At 39.6% G+C, this 7,950-nt stretch overlaps 1 protein-coding gene across 2 annotated transcripts in view; it reads left to right on the top strand.

Moving 5' to 3' along the window:
* The first annotated feature begins 3,650 nt into the window (after positions 1-3,650).
* The window catches only part of Adat1 (Adenosine deaminase, tRNA-specific 1), a 278,918-nt gene continuing 274,618 nt past the window's right edge, over positions 3,651-7,950 (top strand). The window contains exon 1 of one of the 2 annotated variants that reach the window (XM_068226422.1): positions 3,651-3,760. The gene's annotated coding sequence lies outside the window, so the exon portion shown is untranslated. The remainder of the gene's footprint in view (positions 3,761-7,950) is intronic. The other variant, XR_011017860.1, reaches the window with a different exon arrangement.

Here is a 7,950-nt window from a genome sequence, read left to right as displayed (position 1 = left end):
ATAAAATGATATGATGAACTACTTGTATATAAACAAAGGATGTCAAGTTTAACATGTTTATTAAGTGTGGACACAATGTTAAATGAAACCGTTTATCACATTTAACATTTAACATGCTGACGGTGTCACCAGTTAACATTTAACACTTTTAACATTTAACATGTTGTTGTTAAATGTTAATCAGTGGAGACCGGGCTTAAGGAAGGATTCTAACGATCATTGGCCCCTGTGGAATAAGAAACGTACAACTTGTAAGATGCCTTTATATAAGGTTTACACCTTCATCATGTGTGAGAAATGCAAAGTGAACCTCTGCTTGAACAGAGAAAAGAATTGTTTCAAAGCTTTCCATGCTAACTAGCTGGAGTAGAGTGTTGAGACCAATACCATTTTTTCAACTTCATTTTGTTGTGATGTCTTCCCACGTTGCTGTCAAGCATGTCCACATTACCCATGTGTTTATTATACACTGGAACAATAGCTGCACAATCAATTTCAACGCGTTCCTTATTTTTTCAGTCACGACTTTTCTCTTAGGAATTTCCCCTACAAATGTTGATGAAAATATCACATGGCAGTTATCCTTGAATACAACGCATGAAACATCAACAGAGTCAATACAAGTGGAATATTCTTCCGAAAAAAGAAGGAACACGTTGAAATTGATTGTGCAGCTATTGTTCCAGTGTATAATAATGGGTAGTCTGCTCAATATTCCCTCATATCGTGATGTCATATTGTATTCTCTTTGGTTTATGAATTCATTCCATGAATATGTATAGATTCCGAGGATCAGCTGTTTTTTATTATTTTCCCCATTTTCCCCAACATGAAATATTCCCAAGGAGATTCTATCCTTTCCTTTATATAATTCATATTAGTGATGGGCTAGCGACGGAATCGAGTAATGTGCTCTTAGAATCGGTATATTCGACTCCAGACTCGAGTCCAAGCATACTAGTTTCGCTATCTGTTGACATGTCTTAGAACTATAATCTATTGTACTGGATTGCACGGCATTCAGGGTCATTCACAGAATATTTTTGTGATGTGAATTGCAATATGTTTGCTGCTGATGATTGGTTTCATTGAGTCATCGGTCGTCAATAATTTGATTGTTACGATAATTATTATCATTATAGGCAAAACATTTATGACTTACTAACAAACCGTCAACTTGAAAGATAGACACGTAGGACCGAAGATGAGCATGGGATGGTGACAATGTCCACACTGTGGTGGGGACCTTTTCTAATGTCGATAACGGAAGCGTTCTATTATTATTGTTAATATTATTATTACTTTTATTACTGTGCAGCCTGGAAGTAGCCACCAGGGATTTGTTGATAGCTATGAAATATTATTCCCGCGACGTCCTTGTAGGAATACGTGCAATCATATTGTGCGAAATAGTGACAATATTACTGCCAGAGAATTTATTGCAAAGACACATGATTGTGTAGGGCGTTCAGCAACATACATGTGCTGTAGTATCACTTATTGTTATTGTCCAACTCGTTGGCTGAGTGGTCAGAGTACTAGCCTTCGGATCAGAGGGTCCCGGGTTCGATTCCCGGCCGGTTCGGAGATTTTAATCACTCTCCTCTTCATATTCACGCAACACACTACACTACAAATTACCACAGAAACACGCAGCTCGTTTAGGGGAGCGCGGCTGTGAGCTTGCATCCGCGAGATAGTGGATTCGAATCCCACGGTCGGCAGCCCTAAAGATGGCTTTCCGTGAGTTCCCATTTTCACACCAGGCAAATGCCGGGGCTATACCTTCCGCTTCCTTCCACTTCCTACGCCTTTCCTATCCCATCGTCACCGTAAGACCTATCTGTGTCGGTGCGACGTAAAGCAAAAAAAAAAAAAAAAAGTACTGCTTACTTCCCGCCGCTATCATTCGGCCTTCGCTCAACTTAAAAAGACTACACTCGGTTTAGTTCCTTTGCACAGTCATGTGTTGCAATGATAAATGTCAAAACGGAGGGTGTATTTTGTTCACTGCGTTCATTGTTTAGCCAGAACAGAATGACGTTCTGTCTGATAATTTGCTTCGTGTACATACATCACATTCCGGACGCCTAATCTTAATACCCTGCATTATATCTACCGAAAGTATGATGTCGGTATAAACTATTCACCTGTCCCCTCGGACGATTGTAAGCATACCGTGACAGTAAAAAAAAAAAAAAAAAAAAAAAAAGAAATGGCGTAGTGCCGGGAGATCCCAAGACGGGTTCGGCTCGCCAGGTGTAGGTCTTTTGATTTGACTCCCGTAGGCGACCTGCGCATCATGATGCGGATGAAATGATGATGAAGCAACACATTCACCCAGCCCCCGTGCCAGGGAAATTAACCAACGATGGTTAAAATTCCCGACCCTGCCGGGAATCGAACCCGGGACCCCTGTGACTATATACAACCCTCTAACCATTTAGCCATGGAGCCGGACACCGTGACAGTGATTTTAAATAATAACAATGTTATGAGTTGGATCCCTTCCTTTTTCTCTCTGATTAGTCTTATATAGAGGATGGTTGCCTAGTTTTACTTCCTCTTTAAACAATAATCACCACCACCACCACAACTTTTACGTCCAACTACGTACATTTTTATGGTTTTCGGAGATCCCGAGGTGCCGGAATTTAGTCACCCAGGAGTTCTTTCATGTGCCAGCAATTCTACTCACACGAGGCTGACGTATCTGAGCACCTTCAAATACCACCGGACTAAACCAGTATCGAACCTGCCAAGTTGGGCTGAAGGCCAGAGAGGCTATGCTATCATTGTTAGATTATTGGGCATATTCAGTGGAGTGGGTGAGAGACGCCGTAATAATAATAATAATAATAATAATAATAATAATAATAATAATAATAATAATGTTATTTGCTTTACGTCCCACTAACTACTTTTACGGTCTTCGGAGACGCCGATGTGCCGGAATTTAGTCCCGCAGGAGTTCTTTTACGTGCCAGTAAATCTACCGACACAAGGCTGTCGTATTTGTGCACCTTCAAATACCACCGGACTGAGCCAGGATCGAACCTGCCAAGTTGGGGTTAGAAGGCCACCGCCTTAACCGTCTCAGCCACTCAGCCCGGCGAGAGACGCCGTGAACGGATATTTTCATACTTTATTATGCGTATATAGTTGTAGTATTATCTTTCGCAAGTCATCATCAAATTCAGATTATTTAATTTGCTCACTCGTTACGAATATTTATATCGTACCGGTCCATCGCAATCCCATAAAACCTCGGCGACCACGCTCCATCCATCCAAGAGCGGGCGAGAGTGCGAACATGTGACGTCATGCTGTCATCGAGTCTTCGCAAGCGAAACGAGCCCGAGCCTGGACTCGAAAGAGTCGAGTACCGCGATTCCAGGCATCACTCGCGCACATCACTAATTCATATCTTGTTTAAGTTAGTTTAGTACCTAATCCCCAAACCAGTGAGTACGAACAAATACTGTATTTGGTACAAAGTCCAAAAACCACTGCCTGCTCAATCTGCATCCGATGGCTGGTTATAAGCAGCGTTGCCTACGATAAGCAGCCATCGGATGCTGATCGAGCAGGCAGTGCCAAACACTAACCAAGTAGAGGAAGAAGAAGATTATTGCTTTTTGATTAGGTACAGTCACGTGGGCATTGGGTAGTTCTGTACTTGTCATTAGATTTAAACGTTTTTGTTATTGTGTGTCTGAGAGTGATTCTTCCCTTTTGGATCATCACGCTGTACTACTAGGTAATTAAGATCCTAGAAAATATATCTTAACAAAAGTTCAGAAGAAATTTTACTGACAAAGCAATGAACTTCTGTAAACAGATGAGATAACTAATAATCCTTGCGACCGAGCTCGATAGCTGCAGTCGCTTAAGTGCGGCCAGTATACAGTAATCGGGAGATAGTGGGTTCGAACCCCACTGCCGGCAGCCGATGGTTTTCCGTGGTTTCCCGTTTTCACACCAGGCAAATGCTGGGGCTGTACATTAAATAAGGCCACGGCCGCTTCCTTCCATTCCTAGGCCTATCCTATCCCATCGTCGCCATAAGACCTATCTGTGTCGGTGCGACGTAAAACAATTAACAAAAAAAGAAAATAATAATAATAATCCTTGCCAGGAAAAATTGAATCGCTAATTGCAGTAACCACCTAAGTGCACTTTTTCAAACTGTGGGGAAAATTATAAATACTGTGTGGCAGTGTATGTTGAAGTCTGATCTCCTTCTATTTTTTAAAAATGTAACTGGAAAGTGTAGTAAACACGACTTAATTATTTAAAAATTTTAAACTTAAAAAAAAAAAAAAAATATTGCACTTAGGTTGTTTCTGAAATAAACAACTTTTCCTGTTAATTTATATAGCAGTTGATTAATCTATGCAAGTTTTAAGATGAAAGGTTAAGTAAATAACACAGTTCTATTCATTCAAATTTAACAGACATCAGTTAATGAACCACAAAATACAAATTAGAACAATAAAAGGCTTTCTGGCTTTATTCAGCCTCTGGCATGTCCTTGCCTTGTTCTCTTGGTTGTTGGCCATTGAATGATGCTGTCATAAAAGTCTTCATAACCATCGGTGTAGTCCATTAATTTTTTCAAGTCTTCAATGTTCTTTTTGCTGATTGGAACCTAAAACCAAAAATTACATTGTGCAGAACCCAGTAAAAGTTTATAAAGTTATAGGCTGCAAAATGTTGTTTTTACTTGCTCAATAATTTTATATCCCATTAATAATATTATTGTAATCAACTTTCCTTTAGCAAGGGTAAGCCTTCTCGGAAAGTAGTTCAGGTGGGCTGTCAGTTTTCAGTAGTGCAAAAGTAGATGAAAATCCTCCAATAAATGCCTTTGCCACAATTTGTCCTGGAGTATATTTAGAGTACAGAAACTATTCGTAACTAGAAACCTTGAATGGCTCCTTACATTCTCTTGGTACTTCCCTGCCTGATGTTTCATTAGAGTTTGTTATTTTCTTGTACGATGTAGGCCTCCAATGTTTAAAACTTAAAACATCGTCCGAGGTGAGATGATAAATGGTAAATTATTCAGACACACTTGCCTTTAAGATGAGCTCAGCATACTCATCTGGAGTATAAATTCTGTCCACCTTCTTCAAGAGCCGTTTAATACTCCCAAAATTCCTGTCACAAGGCCAAAAAGAGTGCCCATGGACAGGAAAGTTATGTGTGATCGTCTCAAGCCGACCTCTGTCACTGAGATGCAATAAGAAACCCACAACTGTGTGATTCTATTTTTGGCCTGTTGGCCCATCACAAAACAATATGATGTGCTTGACATTAGATAGAATTTCAGTGTCAAAATAATGTAGCAGCATCGAACAGACATCATCTGGACCTTTGTTTGCTTCTCCCTCATGGTACACATACAGTTTCGAACAATTAGTTTTTAAGTCGGGTATTGAGGAAACATTTAACCAGAGCTGCCTCATATAAAACACCTCCTGTACAGGTATATGAAGCAAAGGTAGGTTTTGCATAAAGTCAAATGCCAAAGCCACAGTGTCATCGTCTTTGTTCTGAGTTGCTTCTTTCATAGCTGAATAATATTTTTTGGATCTTTTGTTATGCACAACCATTTCAGCTGCTACATTCAGCTTAGTGTTTTGACTCAAAGATTTGTCTTTCAATTTTAGAGATAATCTCTCACAAGTTGAACAAACGTCGACTTGTGGCCCACCAAAAGAATATGAGAAGTTCTCTTTGAAGTATTTGTGGTAGAAACTGTACTTAACTTTGTCTTTTAGATCAGGGTTATCTGGAATGAACATATTGTGCATTTTTACAACATCAAGTCTTGCATCAAGGTATTGTTTGGGTTTTCCTCCATAATGGGTTACTTTCACATCAAACTTCTCAATATGTTTATGAATGCGTACACAAATTTCACCTGGAATACATCTCCCAATCCTTGACTTCCCCATCATGTTCATTGGGCTTTTGTCAAGAAGAGAACATTTAATGATTCTCATAATTCTGTTGTCTGAAATGCCAAAAACTTGCAAGAAAACATTTCTATATACTTGAGTTAGAACACCATTCAGTTTTAAGTTGTATTTATAACAGTGTGTCTTTTTGTTGTTAGGCAATTCATCAATAGGCATGTTAAGGTGTTCTTGAATTTCATCTTGAGCTTGTTCTTTTATGTTAGGTTTTTACACCTATGTTTTACTGGCATAACCGCAAACAAAGTTTGTAAGTAGGTGTCTTGAGTATTTTTACTCTCCAAAGAATAAAAATTATTCCAGAGATCCTGTATAATTTCGTCAGTAAGTTTTAAATGACGTTTAAAGCTACACATACAGTTTACATTGTTCGGCGGGGCTTTCTGGGGGACCTCTTTTCCGTTTGGGGACACCTACCTCAATTCTTGTACTCTAGTTTTCCGAACAACGTTCTGCTTGTATTTTTATTCATGTCTCACACCACGTTTACGCTTAGGATTACGTTCATCTTCTGAACTGTCAGAGATGGTTTAAGAACTAAACACCACTTAATAATCACTAAATACACTATTATTTCCACTACAAATGCACACTCGACCACTCCGTGTTTAATGTCACAACAACAACAAACTCAGTAAAAACAAAAGAAGAGTCACAAAACAGGTTATCCTAACAATCCACCAACCGTCATGAGTGAAGGAATGAATTTACCGCAGAAAGAACGAAAGCGACGGCGCTTGGGTTCTTTCTGAAATAAACACATTATTTACATAGCTGCCTAACAGCATTGCTTATATGGAACATACGTTGTTTCTGCAAAAAAAAACAATGTATTTACTTCCGAATAGTAACATCCTGTCAAAAATTCCATTTTGGTAAAAGTGTCTCTTAGGTTGTTTCTGAAATATACGATTCAATTAATACTGTAAAAATAAAAGAAACCTAGCACTTAATCTTCTCAGCTAAAATTTGTTCCTCTCAACATGAATACCAGAGGAATTAAGATATCAAAAATGTTTCAAATTCCAAACAGGTTTGATCGATAAGATTAAAGAGATAAACATGATACAAATGTATAGAGGATGGTGCTCTTTTGTGCTTGCGCTTAAAACAATAATCACCAGAGCTGGCACAAATGTATGTTCGAGATCAGTGTTTAGCCCAGTATGTTAGCAGTTGCATTCTGCTGGGAAAGACCTAGAATCAGAGCAGTGTTAAGTTTATAAGTAATATTTTAAATAACATTAGCCTTTGCTGGCAGGACCTAGTGTTTTTCAGTGCTCTATGTCTTCTGGTATGGGCTAGTAGTACATCATTCATACAGAGAGAGCTGCATGTCCTCGGGAGTTAGTTACGGCTGTAGTTTCCCGTTGCTTTCAGCCGTGTGGCAGTATCAACACAGCTAAGCCATGTTGAGTATTATTACAAGGCCGTATCAGTCAATCATCTAGACTGCCGCCCTTGCAACTACCGAAAGGCTGCTACCCCCCTTTCGATGAACCATTCGTTAGTCTGGTCTCTCAACAGATACCCATCCGATATGGTTGCACCTGTGGCTCGGCTATCTGCATCATTCGGATCTCCGGGTGGGGACTACACGAGAGGGGGCGATCATCAGGAAGACGGATACTGACATTCTGCGAGTCGGAGCGTGGAATGTTAGAAGTTTGAATCGTTGTGGTAGGTTAGAGAATCTGAAAAGGGAGATAGATAGGCTAAAGTTAGATGTAGTTGGTATAAGTGAAGTACATTGGCAGGAAGAACAAGATTTTTGGTCAGGCGACTACCGAATTATCAACACAAAATCAAACAGGGGAAATGCAGGAGTTGGTTCAATAATGAATAAGAAAATAGGGCAGGGGTAAGCTACTATGACCAGCATAGTGAAAGAATTATTGTCGTCAAGACAGACACCAAACCAATGCCCACCACAATAGTGCAGGTCTATATGCCTACTAGTTCAGCG

This window comes from Anabrus simplex, chromosome 2 (assembly GCF_040414725.1).
Source record: "Anabrus simplex isolate iqAnaSimp1 chromosome 2, ASM4041472v1, whole genome shotgun sequence".
NCBI classification, from domain to species: Eukaryota; Metazoa; Arthropoda; class Insecta; order Orthoptera; family Tettigoniidae; genus Anabrus; species Anabrus simplex.
Note: the sequence above shows the minus strand (reverse complement) of the source record. Positions and strands in the feature narration are given on the sequence as shown.